Source organism: Pseudophryne corroboree, unplaced genomic scaffold (genome assembly GCF_028390025.1).
Source record: "Pseudophryne corroboree isolate aPseCor3 unplaced genomic scaffold, aPseCor3.hap2 scaffold_789, whole genome shotgun sequence".
NCBI classification, from domain to species: domain Eukaryota; kingdom Metazoa; phylum Chordata; class Amphibia; order Anura; family Myobatrachidae; genus Pseudophryne; species Pseudophryne corroboree.
In genome coordinates this window covers 228,979-250,587 of record NW_026970368.1, presented here as the reverse complement: position 1 = coordinate 250,587, position 21,609 = coordinate 228,979, and the positions used below count along the sequence as shown (strand labels likewise).

Sequence of the window (21,609 nt, the reverse complement as noted above, 5' to 3'; positions counted from 1 at the left end):
AATATATTATGTACTCCTGGCTCCTGCTATAACCTATAACTGGCACTGCAGTAGTGCTCCCCAGTCTCCCCCACAATTATAAGCTGTGTGAGCTGAGCAGTCAGACAGATATATATAATATTATATATAGATAATAGATGATGCAGCACACTGGCCTAAGCCTGAGCAGTGCACACAGATATGGTATGTGACTGAGTCACTGTGTGCTGTGTATCGCTTTTTTCAGGCAGAGAACGGATTATATTATGTACTCCTGGCTCCTGCTATAACCTATAACTGGCACTGCAGTAGTGCTCCCCAGTCTCCCCCACAATTATAAGCTGTGTGAGCTGAGCAGTCAGACAGATATATATAATATTATATATAGATAATAGATGATGCAGCACACTGGCCTGAGCCTGAGCAGTGCACACAGATATGGTATGTGACTGAGTCACTGTGTGCTGTGTATCGCTTTTTTCAGGCAGAGAACGGATTATAAATAAAAGTGGTGGTCACTGGTCACTATCAGCAAAACTCTGCACTGTACACTACTGAGTACTCCTAATGCTCCCCAAAATTAGTAAATCAAGTGTCTCTCTAATCTATTCTAATTCTAAATGGAGAGGACGCCAGCCACGTCCTCTCCCTATCAATCTCAATGCACGTGTGAAAATGGCGGCGACGCGCGGCTCCTTATATAGAATCCGAGTCTCGCGATAGAATCCGAGCCTCGCGAGAATCCGACAGCGTCATGATGACGTTCGGGCGCGCTCGGGTTAACCGAGCAAGGCGGGAAGATCCGAGTCGCTCGGACCCGTGAAAAAAAACATGAAGTTCTGGCGGGTTCGGATTCAGAGAAACCGAACCCGCTCATCTCTAGTTCATACAGTAATTAAATGTTTTCATATTGAGAACTACATCTCCCAGCATATACAGTGTGCTGGGGATGCATTGCTAACAAGCTTTATTTAAAAGTTTAAAAAACATTGCTTTTATGACTGCAATGGTTAAAAAGGGAGAGCTATAAATCAATTTATCAGTGAATGATCGCAGTTTGAGCTGTTACATTTTACTGAACCACCTATCCCTCCACACTCACTACCTGTCCTCAGGATACATTTACCATCCCGGCAGACGGTATACCGGCGGTCATTTGACCGATGTTGGAATCCTGACACCACTTGGGAGACTGGTGCCGGCACACAGACAGCCAACATCCCGAAGGCGAGTATTGGAGGGAGGGTTAGGACCGGGGGAGCGGGTGTTAGGGAAGGCACTAGGAGGGGGGGGGGGGTTAGTCCTAGCTGCCACCCCCTGAGGGTTAGCCCTATCCGCCACCCCCCCAGAGGGTTAGGATTAGGTATCATGTGACTGCTGGAATCCCGAGCGCCGGATGCCATACCCAACCCCCTTTACTTTTTCAGGCATTTCTATCTCTCCTCTCTCTATGGTGTTCCGATTGCCCACTTTCCCTTGTGCTTTTCTCTCTCTCTCCTTTGTTTAGAGCATCAGTTTCTGTAGTCCACTTTATCCTTATTTTTTCCAGTGTTTCACTATCTCTCTGATGTAATGAGGATGTATGGTCTAGAGGGATCAGTAATGCATTGTACTGTATAGAGGCGTCAGGGATGTAGCGTAGGGTATAGAGGCGTCAGGGATGTAGCGTAGGTTATAGAGGCATCAGGAATGTAGCGTAGGGAATAGAGGCATCAGGGATGTAGCGTACGGTATAGAGGCGTCAGGGATGTAGCATAGGGAATAGAGGCGTCAGGGATGTAGCGTAGGGAATAGAGGCATCAGGGATTTAGCTTAGGGAATATAGGCATCAGGGATGTACTAGCAGGTATATAGAGGTCAGTGTACTGTATAGAGGGGTCAGTAATGCAGTGATGGTTATAGAAAGGTCAGTGATGTAGTGTAGGGTATAGAGGGGTCAGTTATGTAGTGTGGGGTAAAGAGGGGTCAGTAAAGATACTAAGCTGAAGTACTTAGAACACTTCTTGAATTAAGACACAACCTGCAAGAAAAAGTATGCAATATGGGTGAAAAGGCAAATGTCAGAGGTCTGATACAAGTAACCAGCTCCACACCTTGCACCACATAGCGTTATGTTAAACTGGGATATGTTCTTTTTTGGTGTGTGTGTATGTGTGTGGGGGGGGGGGGTGCCAAAGGAAATTTTTGCCATTGGCTCCTTTGGTCTAGAACCAGCCCTGATCACAAAATATTTTTGTCTAAGCAGACTGGACATTGATCAGCGTTGGCTCATTCTCAGCCCCCCGCCCAGCCTCTGCTGCCAACAGACTGCTATTAGCTAGTTAACCTTCTGCCTTCCCTATCTATGACACAGACTGCTGCTAATGCTACCAGACTGTTCCCAGTGGCTTCACACCAACAGTGAATCCCAGCCAATGATGTAGGGCAGCGTGTGGGGGAGGGGGTCAGTTGCTGTGGCTCCAACATGGTAACCGCCAATGGACTGCAATGCTTTATCGAAAGGGGGGGCGCCAGTCCCTTACTTTGCCAGGGGCGCTTGGACCCCTAGCTACACCTCTGTTGACCCTAACCGATACCCCTAAACTAACCATAATTCCTGCAGTAAAAAATCCATGTTTCTATGTATATAGGGGGTCATTCCGAGTTGATCGCATGCTGCCGTTGTTCGCTGCGTAGCAATCAGTTGAAAAAAAATGGCTAATCTGTGCATGCGCATGCTCCGTAATGTGCATGCGCATCGTACGGGTACAAAGTCCATTGTGGTTTTGCACTAGTTCTAGCGATTATTCCAATCACAGAACAGGCCACAAGGAGATTGACAGAAAGAGGGCGTTTCTGGGTGGCAACTGACCGTTTTCAGGGAGTGCTTGGAAAAATGCAGGCGTGGCAGAAGAAATGCAGACGTGGCTGGGCATTCGCTGGATGGGTGTGTGACATCAAAAGCCGTCCCTCGGTTGTTAGAATCAACGCACACGAAGTGTAACTACAGTGCTGGTCTTATTTTGAAACGATTTTGCAGGCGCTCTGCTGCTCAAGTGTTCGCACTTCTCCAAAGTGAATATACACTCTCCAGTGGGCAGCGACAATGCGTTTGCATGGCTGCTAAAAACTGCTAGCGAGCAATCAACTCAGAATGACCCCCATAGTGTATTGCAAGAAAATATCTGTAAATCCAATGGTACCGTAAGTGCGGTATATACTCGCACTTCTTTGCGGGGTGAGAACATCTCCCCTAAGTGAAGTCAGCCCTATGAATAGAGTTTGTGTGATCCCTGTGCAGCAGTCACAGAAAGGGTTCATCTCTGCAGTTTGTCACTCAAATTACATTGCTGCATTTTTTTCTAGAAGTGGATCTGAGAGCTGTTACCCGCAGACCAGCTACAATAATTATCCTGGGTACTCACTAGACCAGTGGTTCTCAAACTGCACCCTGGGGTGCCTCAGGACACTTGCAGGGGTGCCTTGGATTGGTGGTCCAGGACCAATTCAAAATATTTATAGTTAGTGTTATAGGCAAAACCAGTGCTGTTGGCTGGCAATCATAACATATGTGCACAAGCAGAAGCAAATCCTGTCCCCTACCAAAGGGCCAGTGCTAGGGTGTTTGGCGCCTCCCTGCAAACTATTCATTTGGGCCCTCTCTCCAATACTTAATAAAGGGACAGTGCGCTCCTTAAAAAAAGAAGGTGTGGTATCACAAGGAAGGGGCATGGCCACACAATAGCACCCCAAATCAAAATACGCCACACAGTAGCACTATCTTATTGTCATTACACCGCATGTAATAATAATAATAATAATACCCACAGTCGCAGTGCCCTTTATACACATAACCACCATATCAGTGCAGCTTACACACATAATGCCAACAGTAGCAGTGCCCCTTCTACACATGCCCACGGTGGCAATCCTTTACATGGCAAATATCAACCTGGTTTTGCCATGTAAAGGATTGCCACTTTAAAAACAAACAATCAAACAAAAAAAAAAAAACAACAGGAAAAAACACAAAATCTCTCACTTTCTGATTCTCACACCCTATTACATTCCTCTCTATATATTTAAATGTTTCTATTACTGTATGTTCCCTCTTCCCTTCTCCAAACTATACACATCAACATTTTTTAGTATTTCCAGGTAAGTTTTGTGATGTAGGCCATGCACAATTTTAGTTGCCCTAATGTATTTACAGCCTTCTGGAGATATGGCTTCTGGAACTGAACACAGGATTCTAAATGTGGCTGTACCAAGGACCTATACAGTGGCATTACAGGTTGAGTATCCCTTATCCAAAATGCTTGGGACCAGAGGAATTTTGGATATCGGATTTTTCTGTATTTTGGAATAATTGCATACCATAACGAGATATTATGGTGATGGGACCTAAATCTAAGCACAGAAGGCATTTATGTTTCATATACACCTTATACACACAGCCTGAAGGTCATTTTAGCCAATATTTTTTATAACTTTGTGCATTAAACAAAGTGTGTGTACATTCACAGAATTCATTTATGTTTCATATACACCTTATACACACAGTCTGAAGTTCATTTAATACAATATTTTTAATAACTTTGAGTATTAAACAAAGTTTGTGTACACTGAGCCATCAAAACACAAAGGTTTCACTATCTCAGTCTCACTCAAAAAAGTCCGTATTTCGGAATATTCCGTATTTCGGAATATTTGGATATGGGATACTCAACCTGTATTACTTTTTTCTGCTACTGGTTCTTTAACCTATGCAAACAAGCATCTGACTTGCCTTTCCTATTGCTTTGTTACATTGCTTACCTGAAATAGTAATACTTAGATAGCTTTCCTCTTGCCATTATAATGCCCTTAATATTATAGTTAGCCTTTGCATTTTTGAGACGTGTATGATTTTGCATTTTTTGGCATTAAATGTTGCCATGTTCTTGACCATTCCTCTAGTCCAGGGGCGGAACTGCCAGAGACAACGGAGTCAGTTGCCGCCGGGCTCCAGCCCTAAAGGGGCTTCCTCCATTGCCCCCCGGCTGTTACGTGCCCTTCCTACTAAATAGACAAAGGCGCTACCAGCAGGGTCTCGCAGTTTGTACATTCCATGCCGTAACACCCTTCTTTCCACCTTCACAATGAAGCTATTGGTACTTTGCAAAAAAAAAAAATATTAGCATTGCAACTCAGCAGATCAATGCAGTGTGCAGCCACACACTCCATATATCTGCTCAGCCACAAAGCTGATTATTTCTTCACAAAGTACAAGGTGAGCTCCAAATAGAATTCTCTAGCTTAGATTATACCTTTCTATGCAAGGGTAAATAGCTCAATTGTTTGACTGCAATGCCACAGGAAATGGTTTGGATCCAAGACAGTGTGACTGAATAATAAAGAAACCTTAAGATGAGTTCATGAATGTTGTATAAGTATTAGTGAGAGAAGGGGTCAGGAGCATGCTAGGCTGCAAAAAATAAGGTAGGCTGCAAGTGAAAGTAATGATCTCCTATATATTTTCCCAGATCTGTCACTCTGTGTGGCTAAGTGCAAAAAAATAAATTACCAAGGTAATTAGTCCGGCGCTGTTAAGAGGATATGCTTATCCTTTTCAGCTGCTGTTTTAAAGGGATAGTTAGTCCCTGGGTAAATAGTATTGAGTATAAGTGTATACAGCGCTAACAAAAAACTGGATATGGGAAATTAATAATCACAATTTATTATAAAACATTGTTGCAACAATTAAATTCATATATAAAAAAAAGGAGGGGGACAATACTTTGTCAATAAAAAGTAAAAATATATATATATAGGGCAGGCACAGCAATTTTTGTTTGATAAATTACCACACGAGGAAGCCGAATAGGTACACTGGTGCAAGTCCTTGGAATAGTAGCCACAGTCCTAGGGAGCAGTTTGCAGTGCTAGCAGATAAAGTCCAAATGAAAAAGGCCGATCTTTATGATGTTTGATCCGGACTGAGGTGCGTCCTGTCAGATTGTTGGATCTTTCTGTGCCTTGTGGACATCCGCTATTTTTCCCAATTTGCTGGTGGACTTCTAGGCTGGTTTCCAGGTTCCAAAAGTGATTCCAGTGGTATACGGCTCCTCAGAACCAACGCGTTTCGCTGTATTCACAGCTTTTTCACTTGAAAAAGCTGTGAATACAGCGAAACGCGTTGGTTCTGAGGAGCCGTATACCACTGGAATCACTTTTGGAACCTGGAAACCAGCCTAGAAGTCCACCAGCAAATTGGGAAAAATAGCGGATGTCCACAAGGCACAGAAAGATCCAACAATCTGACAGGACGCACCTCAGTCCGGATCAAACATCATAAAGATCGGCCTTTTTCATTTGGACTTTATCTGCTAGCACTGCAAACTGCTCCCTAGGACTGTGGCTACTATTCCAAGGACTTGCACCAGTGTACCTATTCGGCTTCCTCGTGTGGTAATTTATCAAACAAAAATTGCTGTGCCTGCCCTATATATATATATTTTTACTTTTTATTGACAAAGTATTGTCCCCCTCCTTTTTTTTATATATGAATTTAATTGTTGCAACAATGTTTTATAATAAATTGTGATTATTAATTTCCCATATCCAGTTTTTTGTTAGCGCTGTATACACTTATACTCAATACTCTGTGTGGCTAACTCTGGGGGAAGTCACAGCAATGGGCGGAGACGGCAACTGCAGGACGATACACCAGTGCCAGCAGCAGACCGTAACAAAGTGACAGATCAGGGAGAATATATAGGAGGTAGGGAGGTGGCCATGGTACATGGCTGGCCAAGGGACACTAGCTCATGTACCCCTTTGCCACTGAGGCTGGCCACCAAGGATAGACCTGTCACCAGTGCACATGCAATAACCTCTTCTGCTGCCCTCTTTGCAACTCAGATTGCCCAGTGCTCCCCTTCGCTAACAGTCCACAAAGTTTCCCCATCTCACGATCTGCCTCCTCACCCCCACTTTCATCTCTACAGCACACGCGCATATCATACAAGATCCCATCATGCGTACGTAGGTCTGAAATGCAAGAGGGAGGTTGGGGGGAGATTGGCATGCGCCAGCAACACCACACAGCTCACTGTGACCACAGTGGAGAGGCGCTGCAACAGGACAATACACCAACCTCGGAGCAAGGAACTGCGTCGGTCAGGAGGAGAACTATTTCAATAGCATAAAAAGGTTAATGCGTCCCACCCTATGGACACCAGACTCATCAAGTCACTGTTGCCAGAGTCTCATACAATGACTCTGAACCTCTAAGCACACTATTTGACTGTCCACACCCTGCTGTGCCTATTAACCATCTCATCCACCACCCTCAACACTGACCCACACATCATTCACCCACAAAGATACAATAAAGGTAGTTTGGATAAATTAGCTAAATGAAATGGATTTAACCAATTTATCTAAATGACCATTTTTGGATGTTTTCCAGTGTTTGTGAACAAATGGTCAATTGTAATTTGCTGCCACATATTAGCATAATTTTGTTTCAACTAGAAAAAAAAATTGGACAGATAATCTAAGTGTGGATCCAGTTTAAAGGTCCGTATTCACGGCCCGATTTTGGGGAGAGATGTGTGCTGAGCGAACTGCTCAGCACACATCTCTCCCCCCGCTCAGCACAGCGTGATGTGTGCTGAACGTACGGGGGGTGGGGGTGGCGCTCATTTCACCCCCTGTGTAGGGCATTCTGTGTGTATCCAGCTTAACAGGTGTGAGCATCATACAACTACTGACTTGCGAGTAACTATACAGCAGCTCCATACCTTGTGACTTGAAGAAACACCAGTTAACCCCGGGAATGCTGCAGTCAAAGCAACAATTCCTCTTCTTCAATTACCATTTTAATAATAGGGTAAAGAAAATGAAGTGGATTTTTGAAAGAAAATAATACTGTCAATATACTATTAAAACAAATTAAAATGGTAAAAGTTATTGTACTTTAAGTAAAAATAAAAGAGACAAAATATCAATCCCAGTTTTGGATTACTTTAATTAACAAAAAAAATGCATATAGCAGAGGATAGTTTAAATCTGCCTACCTCTGGGTTATGGGCCCAGCATGCTTCCATTGCAGTACTCTGCTGCACATGTAAGTGCAAGAGATCCTGAAGCACTCACTCATCATGGGAAAGTACCAATGTGTTTCTTCGTTGGTTGATGGAAGAAACATCTTACAAAAACTCTCCAGATTATTGACTTTTTAAAGTTTTTCTAGGAAACGTTTTAGATGAATGCTTATTAGCCTTTGTCAGTATGGACTTTTGCAAAGTGTCTCTGTGGCGCAATTGGTTAGTGTGTTTGGCTATTAACCAAAAGGTTGGTGGTTCAATCCCACCCAGGGACGTAATTAACCTTGTGATCAGATTTTGGTGATATTTAAGTAGACAAGTCAAAATTTCAAACCTCCTCTTATGGTGTAGGGTACATGGCCTTCTCTGATGTAATCAGAGTTAGATTTGATTCAGTGATTTTATAAAAAACAGCTAGGAAGCACAATTTAGCAGTGGGTTGCAGAGAAAAAAAATATGCTGGCAGAAAAATCCAATCGAGTGATTAAACAGCTCTTCATTTTCTGGCTTTATTTTTATGCTAACAAATTTGTTCTCTGAAAAGTGTCCACAAAGCCAAGTCTCTGATTAACACCTTTGTAAGGATGGTTTTTCACCTATTACTAAATTAAACTTGCTTCATTGGAAAGGCAGCAAGATGCATCCTCATTTCAATGTCTACTGAAATAATACAAGTTGACACCAGGAAACATTAACGCCACTGCATCCTTGCTGCTTTCTCATGTGGAAGTCTGTTTAATGTGAAAACAAATGTGTGTGTTTTTTTCAACCTGGAAGCCCAACATCGATTAAGATCGATCTTAAATAGACCCCTGGGTTTTAAGGATAACCATGGTTGAGTCCAATGGTTAATTCACATTGACCGAAGTTCTAATTAAGTCACCTGTGCTCAAGCATGATATCCTTAAAATCTGGATTGCAATGACAGCATTTTGGAACTATGCCTAAGGGTTTAATTTTTACATTTATCCACTGACAATAAATCTACCTACAATATCCCTGTAACTGTTATGATTACAGTATTTCACTAAATAATTTAATTTGCTGAACCTTCTGTAAAAAGAAATATTAAGCTGCTGTAATTCCCAGATGCAGCAAATTTGTTAGCTAGTGGGCAAAACCATGTGCACTGCAGGGATGGGGGGGGGGGGGCAGATATAACATTTGCAGAGAGATTTAGGTGGGTTATATTGTTTGTGTGCAGGGTAAATACTGGCTGTTTTGTTTTTACACTGCAATTTAGATTTCAGTTTGAACACACCGCACCAAAATCTAACTCTCTCTGCACATATTATACACCCCCCCCCCCCTGCAGTGTACATGGTTTTAGCTAATAAATTTGCTGCTGTGATCAGATCTGAGTTAAGCCCTATGTATTTGGCACTGGCAAAGGGTTAGAGGCCTTGCTGTAGAGCTCACACCTTTCTTATCATGCATTGTAATATTTCCTATGTCCTGATGTTGTGCTCTCTGCTCCATCCAAGTAAACAGCAATGTAGCATGGCTATCAAAGAGCGTGAAGATTGCAGATTTCCTGGGATTAATGCTAAGGAATGCTATTCCAGAGGCTGCTGCTTTAATTCAAGTGTCACTGGGGTTAAATGGTGTTTTTACCTTAAAAACACAGGTAGAGTATATAGTACAGTGGTAAAGTGGGAGCATGTAGTGCTATTGATTACAGATTTGATGGAGCTTAAACATGGATAAGGTCCATGGCTCTAAGAGTTTATCTTGTGTATCCTTTATTCTTAGTCATGGTCAGATAAGATTAGAAAATACCATTTAAGTGGAAATTTCCTGTTAGCTGTTTTTCAGTTTGCTCAACTGTCTGATTAACTGGTCCTAAAAAAGGACCAAAGGAGCTAAATTGCCCTGTGATCTAGCTAAATTGCCCCAGTTAAAAAAAAAAAAAACTAAGCTGCTGTAATTCCTGGATGTTTCCTTACTGCATCAACAGGAAGTGACAAGAAACAATGTAATGTGGAACCGTACAGCAGAAGGGATTGCGGCTACCCCACAATAAGTGCAGCGGAATGTAAGAAGAGGCATATACAGTGTGGTGTGGCTGTAGATGAGCTTAGTGGTTTCTGTTAGAGTTCTTCTACTTCTAACTACTCGTACATAAATGAGTAAGCCGCCGATTTATTAAACCTGGTGAAATGATAATTTGCATGGTGATAAAGTACCAGCCAATCAGCTCCTAATTGCCATGTCACAGGCTGGGTTTGAAAAATGACAGTTAGGAGCTGACTGGCTGGTACTTTATCACCTTGCACTTTATCAGTTCACCAGGCTTAATAGATCTGCCCCAATGTTTCAAAATGGAATGCATCAAGAGAACGGTGTTGGTAGTATAAAACTACCTACAGCACCTGGTATTCCCAGGTGGTCTCACATCCAAGAACAAACCAGGCCTAAAATCAGGTGATATTGGGCATATACAGTGTGGTGTGGCTGTAGATGAGCTTAGTGGTTTCTGTTAGAGTTCTTCTACTTCTAACTACTCGTACATAAATGAGTAAGCAGCCGATTTATTAAACCTGGTGAAATGATAATTTGCATGGTGATAAAGTACCAGCCAATCAGCTCCTAATTGCCATGTCACAGGCTGGGTTTGAAAAATGACAGTTAGGAGCTGACTGGCTGGTACTTTATCACCTTGCACTTTATCAGTTCACCAGGCTTAATAGATCTGCCCCAATGTTTCAAAATGGAATGCATCAAGAGAACGGTGTTAGTATTGTAAAAATACACACAGCTCCTGGTATTTCCTTGTGGTCTCCCATCCAATTACTAAAACCAGGACCAACACTGCTCAGCTTCCATGATCAGGAGAGATTGGGCAAATCCAGTGTGCTGTGGCTGTAGATGAGCTGGTGGTTTCTGTTACAGCTCTTCTACTTCTAACTTCTGGTACATAAAAGAATACATGTAAAAATTAAATGTACCAAGAAAATGGTGTTGGTAGTTTAAAAACACCTAAAGAATCTGATACTACCAAGCAGTCTCCCATCCATGTATTAACAAAGTCCAATACTGCTTTGCTTCAAAAATCAAATGAGATTGGGCATATCCAGTGTGGTGTGGCTTTAGATAAGCTTTGTGGTTTCTGTTAGAGCTCTTCTACTTCTAACTACTGGTACATTAATGAATATGTATAAGGTTGTAGTTTATCCAATATGCCTTTACTACCTTACCTTTCAACCCCCCTCCCTCCCCTCTACTCCTTATAGCTTCCTTAGTTCTCTCCTCCTCGTGTGTGCGTTATTTGTTTTCTCATACGTCCTAGAGGATGCTGGGATCACATTAAGAACCATGGGGTAGTTTCTCTGAAAAGACTTGTTAGTTTTTTTTATTTTCAGGGAGGCTGCTGGCAACAGTCTCCCTGCTTCGTGGGACTTAGGGGAGAGAAGTATGACCAACTTCTAGTGAGTTCAATGGCTCTGCTTCAGGCTGACAGGACACCATTAGCTCCTGAGGGTGCTGATCGCTGGGTACGCCTAGATGCACACTCCCGCAGCCTGCCGTCACCCCCTTACAGAGCCAGAAGACAGGTGAGTAGCAGAAGAACAGAAGACTTCTTCTTCAGTGACGGCATTCTGAGGTACCGAGCAGCGAGCGGAACGCTGCGCGCCATGCTCCCACACAAACACAGGCACTGCAGGGTGCAGGGCACGGGGGGGGGGGGGCACCCTGGGCAGCATAAATTCCTCACAAAAGGCTGGAAAAAGTGGACATTAGTGCCTGGGCACTGTCCTTACCCCGCTAGCGTAATTAATTATTTCTGAGCGGGACAGATACGCGCCATTACAGCGGCGGGGCTTCTTCCTCACCTCACCAGAACATCTTTAGAGCATTACAAGTCTATCACTATAGAGTTTATTATTTCCCAGACTGTGTACTTTTGGCGCTGGATTGTGAGCTGAAAAATCCTCTGTGTCCCTCTGACAGATTTACTGACGGTCTGTCCCCCATAAGCCGGTGTGTCTGTGGGTACTTGGTATATGTGTGTCAACATGTCGGTGGCTGAATGTTTTTCCCAAGAGGAAACTATATTAGGAATGCAGACATATGATGGTGGCCCTGTTGGCACCACCAATAACTGACTGGGTAAATGTTTCAGTAATATCAGAGTAAGGTTGGATAAATCTGTGTCCCAGACACAGACGTAGAGAATAGATGTGATATTCATGGCTATGTTTCTTTTCCCTCAGGCCCCGCTGGGTCGCAAAAATGTTATTTTGCCCAGTTACTACACACTGATACTGACACGGATACTGATACTTATGTCGACCATAATGTTTCCTGATTAGATCCAATATTGGCAAGGAGCATTCAGTACATGATTGTGGATATTAAGGACATATTAAAATCACTGAAGACCCTGCTGTTCCTGACAAAGGGGTCTATATGTATGTATATATAGATATATAATGAAAGCTGATGTAACGTTCCTCCATCTCTGTTTGAGAAAGTCTGGGCCAGCTCGACAAGATGGTTTCAAATCCCCAAAAGGATTCTGGTTGTTTATTCATTTCCCGCCGCGGACAGAATAAAGTGGGAGTCACCCCCTGTTCTGCACGGGGCCCTGTCACAAATCCAGCGGATCGTATGCAGGAAGCTACATTATTTCTAGTTATGTAACCACGGGTACATTACTTAGACCTGCCATTACATGTGCATGGGTGAGTAGTAGTATTCAAGAATTGGTCGAATACCTTGTCATCCGATATAGATACCCTGGAGAGATGGGATACTCCTTACGTTGTATCATATCAAGGACACTGCAGCATACTTACGTGAGACTGCAAGGGATATAGGACTCTTGAGTTCACGGGCCAATTTCATGGCAGTGTCGGATAGGAGGGCATTGTGGATTCACCAAGAGAATGCTGATGCTGACTCCAAGAAGAAAGGGAGTCTCTTCCCTATGAAGGTGAAGCCTTGTTTGGTGACTGCCTAGTTAATTTGATCTCGGCAGCTCCCGCAGGTAAGTCAACCTTCTTGCCCTATGTTCCCTCCCAACGGATGAAGACGCATCATTATCTGATGCAGTCATTTCGGCCCAATAGATATGCAAGAAGTTAAGATTCCCCTTTCTTTGCAGGTAGAGGAAGGAGAAGAGAGAAGAGGTCTGCATCCTCTTCAAGATCGCAGGAGCAGAGATCATCCTCTGCTTCTGCCAAATCCACTGCATGACGCTGGGGCTCTCTTGCAGGAGCCCGCACCAGTGGGGGCACGTCTAAAACTCTTCAGTCAGTTCTGGATTCATTCGGACATGGACTCGTGTGTTTTACAAATAGTGTCCCAAGGGTACAAACTGGGGTTTCAAGATGTTCCCCCTCACCGATTGTTCAAACATTAAGTTACTGTGCTATTCCTGGGTTATATAGCGCTGGGGTATGTGCTGGCATACTCTCTCTCTGTCTCTCCAAAGGGCCTTGTGGGGGAAATGTCTTCAGTAAAAGTATTCCCTGTGTGTGTGGTGTGTCGGTACGCGTGTGTCGACATGTCTGAGGAAGAAGGCTATATTAGAGAGGAGCGGGAGCAAATGAACGTGGTGTCTCCGCCGACACCTGATTGGATGGATATGTGGAATGTTTTAAATGCTAGTGTAAACTCATTGCACAAAAGATTAGACAAGGCAGAAGCTTTGGGACAGTCAGGGTCTCAACCAATGCCTAATCCTATGTCGCAGGGACTGTCAGGGTCTCATAAGCGCCCACTATCCAGATGTTGACACAGATACCGACACGGATTCTGACTCCAGTGTCGATTACGATGATGCAAAGTTACAGCCAAAATTGGCAAAATACATTTGATATATGATTATGGCAATAAAAGATGTTTTGCACATCACAGAGGAGCCCCCTATCCCTGACAAGAGGGTACATATGTACAAGGGAAAGAAGCCTGAGGTAACCTTTCCCCCCTCACACGAGCTGAACGAGTTATGTGAAAAAGCTTGGGAATCTCCTGCAGATTTCCAAAAGGATTCCCCTTTCCCATCAACGGATAGGTTACGATGGGAATCCTCCCCTTGGGTGGACAAAGCATTAACACGCTTATCCAAGAAGGTAGCCCTCCCGTCCCAGGATACGGCTACCCTCAAAGAGTCTGCTGACCGCAAACAGGAGATTACCCTGAAGTCCATTTATACACATTCAGGTACCTTACTCAGACAGGCAATTGCGTCGGCCTGGGTGTGTAGTGCTGTAGCGGCATGGACGGATACCCTAGATAAGGCTACTATTTTATTGCCCCTGGGGCATATAAGAGATGCTGTCCTATATATGTGTGTATGCAAACTACAGGTGGTGCTGCAGGGCTCACACCCTTTTACTTGTCTTGTAGAGCAACTCTGGAGCTGTTACTGGGTCCAGCTGCTGCAAGAAATCAGCTTGAATGCTTCAGGGGCTTGGGCATGGCCAACATGAGCCCCACACTGATGGGGGTGTATAAAGCGATCTAGGGGTCATCCAAGCGCAACCCCACAAAGGCCGCCATGCCCTGCGTGACCATTTTCTCTTTTCATATGCAGACGAGGGTTGCAGCGAGCGGAATGCTGTGCGCCATGCTTCCACACAAACACAGGCACTGCAGGGTGCACTGCAGGCGACGTCAGATGCCAATTTGGGTCGACATAGGAATCAGTATCCGAGTCAGTATCAGTGTGTAGTAACATTTTTGCGGGCCTGAGGGAAAAGAAGCATAGCCATGAACATCACATCTATTCTCTACGTCTGTGTCTGGGACACAGATTTATCCAACCTCACTCTGATATTATTGAAACTTTCACCCAGTCAGTTATTGGTGGTGCCAACAGGGCCACCATCATATGTCTGCATTCCTAATATAGTTTCCTCTTGGGAAAAACATTCAGCCACCGACATGTTGACACACATGTACCAAGTACCCACAGACACATCGGCTTATGGGGGATAGACCTACAGTAAATCTGTCAGAGGGACAGAGAGGATTTTTCAGCTCACAACCCAGCGCCAAAAGTACACAGTCTGGGAAATAATAAACTCTATAGTGATAGACTTGTAACGCTCTATAGATGTGCTGGTGAGGTGAGGAAGAAGCCCCGCCGCTGTAATGGCACGCTTCTGTCCCGCTCAGAAACAAATAATTAATTACGCTGGCGGGGTAAGGACAGTGCCCAGGCACTAATGTCCACTTTTGCCAGCCTTTTGTGAGGAATTTATGCTGCCCAGGGTGCCCCACCCACCCACACTGATGGGGGTGTATAAAGCGATCTAGGGGTCAGCCAAGCGCAACCCCACAAAGGCCGCCATGCCCTGCGTGACTATTTTCTCTTTTCATATGCAGACGAGGGTTGCAGCCAACTATGCCCATTGCTTGGATGACATCACCGTATGCAAATCCGTCTGCTGCAGACCTTTCCCCAGGAATGCTTGTACTAGTTGTTGCATATGGTTTGATGTTTGAGGGTGCTTCAGTATTAGGCAGCCTTCCGCCCTCTCATGTTCATCTGAAAATATGTGGTCTCCCTGCAGTTCCCTTGTGCTTCCTCAGTTGAATCTCCTTAACTTGACGGGTGTGTGCCCGAGCAGCCGCCCTCCACAGCCCTATCCCAGCACATGCTTTTCTTGCGTATGAGATCTCTTGATCATGAAGATAGTTCTCACAGGGTGAGGTTCATCCATTACATTTTAAAGTAGGAAGGTACAAATTACATATTCAAATTACATATATGTGCTGGATTCAAATGTTTTCCCCCCTTCCTTTCTCAATTGTGCCCATCAGCAGCTATTCTAATGTTGCTGCCAATGGGTGTGACACATTCATTTCTTCTGTGGGGTACACTGGACTCCACAAGGATTCACATTGGGGTGTAGAGTAGGATCTTGATCTGAGGCACCAACAGGCTCAAAGCTTTTGACTGTTCCCAAGATGCTCAGCGCCCCCTCCTCTATAACCTCGCTTCCATGAACAGGGAGCTCAGTTTGTAGTTGGTGCCTTCAGTAGCAGGCCACTTAAGAGGGGGCTGCCTCAGGCAGCCTATTCTTAGCTATTAATTTTGACAAGAAAAGAAGAACTTTTTTTTATAAGAATCTACAAGGGCTGCAGCAGGCTAGGTCTAATAGACATCTTTACTGCAGCTCCATCACTCCCAGCGGCGTAGTATACTCCCGCGCCCTGGTTGCTGGGTCACTGCAGCGGAGGCTCCGGTTTCTTCCTAAGGTAAGTCACACACACAGCGCCCTCCGGGATCACGAGGCCGCTGATGAAAGGGAGGTAAGGGACTTCTGTGCCCACACTATACCGTGATCCAGCGTGGCTGTAGGGGGCGGGCCATGTGCGCACTGGCGTGGACACTGATTACTGGGCAGCTGCTCCACTAGCCACCAGGGACAGTTAAGGAGCACAGCTCTGGGGGGTTTTCTCTTATATTAACCCCATTTTGTACTACCCGCAGTGCATTGTGATAGGTAATAGAGCTTGATTCAGGTTGGATTGCAATCGCAATAAGCAGTCCAACTGCAAAAATTGCTAAGAGCATACACATGCGCCTGCATTTTCTGCGGCACCCCGCAGTTAATGCGATCGCCTCTGACTGTCAATCGGTGCTGGGGGGGGGTCAGCAACACTCCATTTCCAAGTCGGAGATGGAGCGGTGCGTGGGCAGGGCTTCAAAATGGGGTCGGCAACGGAGAAACAGGAGGCGTGGTCAGAGCGGTTGTATGACATCACATGCAGCAGCTGCGATCACAAAAATGGTGGCGGCTTCCTGCGCACACATACAGTCTGCACCAACAGGAGGCTAACCCATTTTTTATGATCACGCTAAACTGCACTGCGACTGCAATTTCAGCGTGGTCAAGAAGGGAGGCGGCATGCTGGGTGGCCCCAGCATGCGAACCAAAGGATTGCAAATTCTGTTACTTAGCAGAATTTGCAATCCTTACTGAATTAGGCCCATTGATTACAAAATTTATTTGTAAATATTTGAAGTTTTTCTTCAGGGACTAACACAAAAGATGCTTGGGGCTACTAACACATGGGTAAGCCACGTAAAGCTTCCCATGGGTCAGTGGCATCACAACGGGGTTGCGGCCCACACCCGAGTGTCACCCGCCAAGGGGGGTGACACCAAAGTGCCGGCTCCTCTTCAGTGACAGAATATGGGTGTTTCACTGTGACATTACGTGCAACACCCAGTTTCTGTCACTGTGCAGGAGCCAGCACCACTCACACACTAGTCCCCGGGTGCAGCACTCAACCCCCGGGATACCCGGAGCAACAAAATGGAGATTCAGGCCAACAGGCCACACCCCTACCTATGAGACCATGCCTCCATTTTACCATTGCGCTGCTTATCTGCGCGCACTGCATTACAATCTCCCTCGCTGCCTCTCTGGGTGTCACCAATGATAGTGACACCTTTGCCATGCTTGTAGCAGCTGGTCCTAAGATCTACGCCTCCAGCCCTGAGTGTTTGCCCTTGTGACTTGTTGATCATCATAGCGAAGCAGATTCTTACAGAAAACTGCAGGGGCTTAGATTGAAAAGAAAAACATTGACGAACCCATCATTTCAGCAACAGGGTCTGCCACACGGCTGACTGAAATGACTGGTTGGTTTGGACCCCCACCAAAAAAGAAGCAATCAATCTCTCCTTGCACAAACTGGCTCTACAGAGGCAAGATGTCCACCTCATCATCCTCCGATTCCTCACCCCTTTCACTGTGTACATCGCCCTCCTCACAGATTATTAATTCGTCCCCACTGGAATCCACCATCTCAGATCCCTGTGTACTTTCTGGAGGCAATTGCTGGTGAATGTCTCCACGGAGGAATTGATTATAATTCATTTTGATGATCATCATCTTCTCCACATTTTCTGGAAGTAACCTCGTACGCCGATTGCTGACAAGGTGAGCGGCTGCACTAAACACTCTTTTGGAGTACACACTGGAGGGAGGGCAACTTAGGTAGAATAAAGCCAGTTTGTGCAAGGGCCTCCAAATTGCCTCTTTTTCCTGCCAGTATACATACGGACTGTCTGACGTGCCTACCTGGATGCGGTCACTCATATAATCCTCCACCATTCTTTCAAAGGTGACAGAATCATATGCAGTGACAGTAGACGACATGTCAGTAATCGTTGCCAGGTCCTTCAGTCCGGACCAGATGTCAGCACTCACTCCAGACTGCCCTGCATCACCGCCAGCGGGTGGGCTCGGAATTCTTAGCCTTTTCCTCGCACCCCCAGATGCAGGAGAATGTGAAGGAGGAGCTGTTGACGGGTCACGTTCCGCTTGACTTGACAATTTTCTCACCAGCAGGTCTTTGAACCTCTGCAGACTTGTGTCTGCTGGAAAGAGAGATACAATGTAGGTTTTAAATCTAGGATCGAGCACGGTGGCCAAAATTTATTGCTCTGATTTCAACAGATTGAATCCTGGTTAAGCGAATTAAGGGCTCCATCCACAAGTCCCACATGCCTAGCGGAATCGCTCTGTTTTAGCTCCTCCTTCAATGTCTCCAGCTTCTTCTGCAAAAGCCTGATGAGGGGAATGACCTGACTCAGGCTGGCTAGGAAGGATGTAACGTTAAAACATTACACCGTATATGGCGAAATTATATTTCTTGGTGTGAGGCCAGGAATGCTCCTACGGAAGAATTCCATCTGGGCCGTTTCCTTCACTTCCTACAAACTGGAGTGAATTTGGGCCTAAAATTAGGCTCTATTAAGGTCCAGATTTCGGCCTTATCCATTTTCTTTCAAAAAGAATTGGCTTCTCTTCCAGAAGTTCAGACTTTTGTAAAAGGAGTGCTGCATATTCAGCCTCCTTTTGTGCCTCCGGTGGCACCTTGGGACCTTAACGTGGTGTTAAGTTTTCTAAAATTACACTGGTTTGAACCACTTAAAACAGTGGAGTTAAAATATCTCACATGGAAGGTGGTCATGTTATTAGCCTTGGCTTCGGCTAGGCGAGTGTCGGAATTAGCGGCTTTGTCACATAAAAGCCCATATTTGGTATTCCATGTGGATAGAGCGGAATTGCAGACCCGTCCTCAATTCCTACCAAAAGTGGTCTCATCTTTTCATATGAACCAACCTATTGTGGTGCCTGTGGCTACGCGTGACTTGGAGGATTCCGAGTTACTTGATGTGGTTAGGGCTTTGAAAATTTACGTGGCCAGGACGGCTAGAGTCAGGAAAACTGAAGCGCTGTTTGTCCTGTATGCAACCAACAAGATTGGTGCCCCTGCTTCAAAGCAGGCTATTGCTCGCCGGATTTGTAACACGATTCAGCAAGCGCATTCTATGGCTGGATTGCAGTTACTGAAATCAGTCAAGGCCCATTCCACGAGGAAAGTGGGCTCTTCTTGGGCGGCTGCCCGAGGGGTCTCGGCACTACAGCTGTGTCAAGCTGCTACTTGGTCGGGTTCACACACCTTTGCAAAATACTATAAGTTTGATACCCTGGCTGAGGAGGAACTCATGTTTGCTCAATCGGTGCTGCAGAGTCATCCGCACTCTCCCGCCCGTTTTGGAGCATTGGTATAATCCCCATGGTCCTTACGGAGTCCCCAGCATCCTCTAGGACGTTAGAGAAAATAAGATTTTAAACCTACTGGTAAATCTTTTTCTCGTAGTCCGTAGAGGATGCTGGGCGCCCGTCCCAAGTGCGGACTACTTCTGCAATACTTGTATATAGTTATTGCTTCAATAAGGGTTATGTTATAGTTGCATCGGTCCTGCACTGATGCTATGTTGTTTTTTCATACTGATAACTGGGTAGTTTATCACAAGTTATACGGTGTGATTGGTGTGGCTGGTATGAATCTTGCCCTGGATTAACAAAATCCTTTCCTCATACTGTCCGTCTCCTCTGGGCACAGTTTCTCTAACTGTGGCATAGAGGGAGGAGCCAGTGCACACCCAGAACTAAAGTCTTTCTTAAAGTGCCCATGTCTCCTGTGGAGCCCGTCTATCCCCATGGTCCTTACGGAGTCCCCAGCATCCTCTACGGACTACGAGAAAAAGATTTACCGGTAGGTTTAAAATCTTATTTTCTACTTTATTCTTTTCTATCCTAGTTTATTACGACCAACTCTCATCCAAGGAGTTTGATATTCTACTACCTGCATGCAATTTAAATTGCTTAAATTGTTTATATGGTTGATTTGTCCTTCACAATCCATAATCTGCAACTTGGATGTACTTGTGTCATTGAAAATCTTATAATAAAAATGTATATACAGATACTCAACCTGTATATTGAAAAAAAAAAAAGTTATAAGACATATGCATTCAATATTTGAAGAAGCAAAATAAAATAAAGCTATCTATTGGGTTTCACTAACAAGCACATTGGAAGACTTGACTACTGTTAAAAGACATGCATTACATGGTATAGAGCCACAAACCACAATGTAGTAAAATAAAAACAAACTTACATGTGTATCAAACCTATGTGAGGCTTACATTGATAGTGCAAGATCAACACTCTATCAACTGTGCAAACTAGACTGCACATAAATGCCATAAAATTTATCTGAGATTTTAGTAAATAAGGCCCGTTGCTGTCCGGGTCACGCAGCCGTCACGGCCCGCCCCCATACGGTCCGGTCATGTCTGCGTTGTCCTGACTGTGCCCCCAAAATGGCGGCACAACGCCGCTGGCCCGACTCCTCCTGCCCAGTGACCGCCTCTGCCTGTCAATCAGGCAGAGGCGCTCATTGGGCAGAGATGCTGATCGCATCTCTGGCATGTGCCGGTGCACTGCGGCACCAGCACACATGCACTTCAGACCTGATCTCCTGTTGTGTGAATATGCACAGCAGGGATCAGGTCTGAATTAGGCCCTATATACAGCTGTCAGTAAGGCAGGGATGTGCTGCTGCCAGTGAGGCAGGGATGTGCTGCTGGTAGTGAAGCAGTGATGTGCTGCTGTCAGCGAAGCAGTGCTGTGCTGCTGTCAGCGAGACAGGGATGTGCTGCTGTCAGCGAGGCAGGGATGTGCTGCTGTCAGCGAAGCAGGGATGTGCTGCTGTCAGCGAAGCAGGGATGTGCTGCTGTCAGCGAGGCAGGGATGTGCTGCTGTCAGCGAGGCAGGGATGTGCTGCTGTCAGCGAGGCAGGGATGTGCTGCTATAAGTGAGGTAGGGATGTGCTGCTGTCATTGAAGCAGGAATGTGCTGCTGCAGTGAGGCAGAGATATGCAGCCCACTATCTCCCTATCACCCCTGCCTGAGTCACACACTTTCCCTGTCACCCCTGCCTCAGTTACCCACTATCTCCCAGTCACCGCTGCCTCAGTCAACCACTATATCTGCGATCCCTGCCTCAGTCACCCACTATACCAGTCACCCCTGCTTTAGTCACCCACTGTCACCCTATCACCCCTGCTTCAGTCACCCACTATCCCTGTCAACCCTGCCTCAGTCACCCACTATCTCCCAGTCACCCCTGCCTCAGTCAGCCACTATCCCTGTCACCCCTGCCTCAGTCTCTTACTGTCCCTGTCACCCCTGCCACAGTCATCCACTATCTCCCTATCACCCCTGCCTTAGTCATT

At 45.3% G+C, this 21,609-nt stretch overlaps 1 non-coding gene across 1 annotated transcript; it reads left to right on the top strand.

Annotated features, from left to right (window-relative positions):
- The first annotated feature begins 8,252 nt into the window (after positions 1-8,252).
- TRNAN-AUU (transfer RNA asparagine (anticodon AUU)) lies at positions 8,253-8,326 on the top strand. Its single transcript has one exon. It is a non-coding gene; the product is annotated as a tRNA-Asn (tRNA).
- Positions 8,327-21,609: the final 13,283 nt, after the last annotated feature.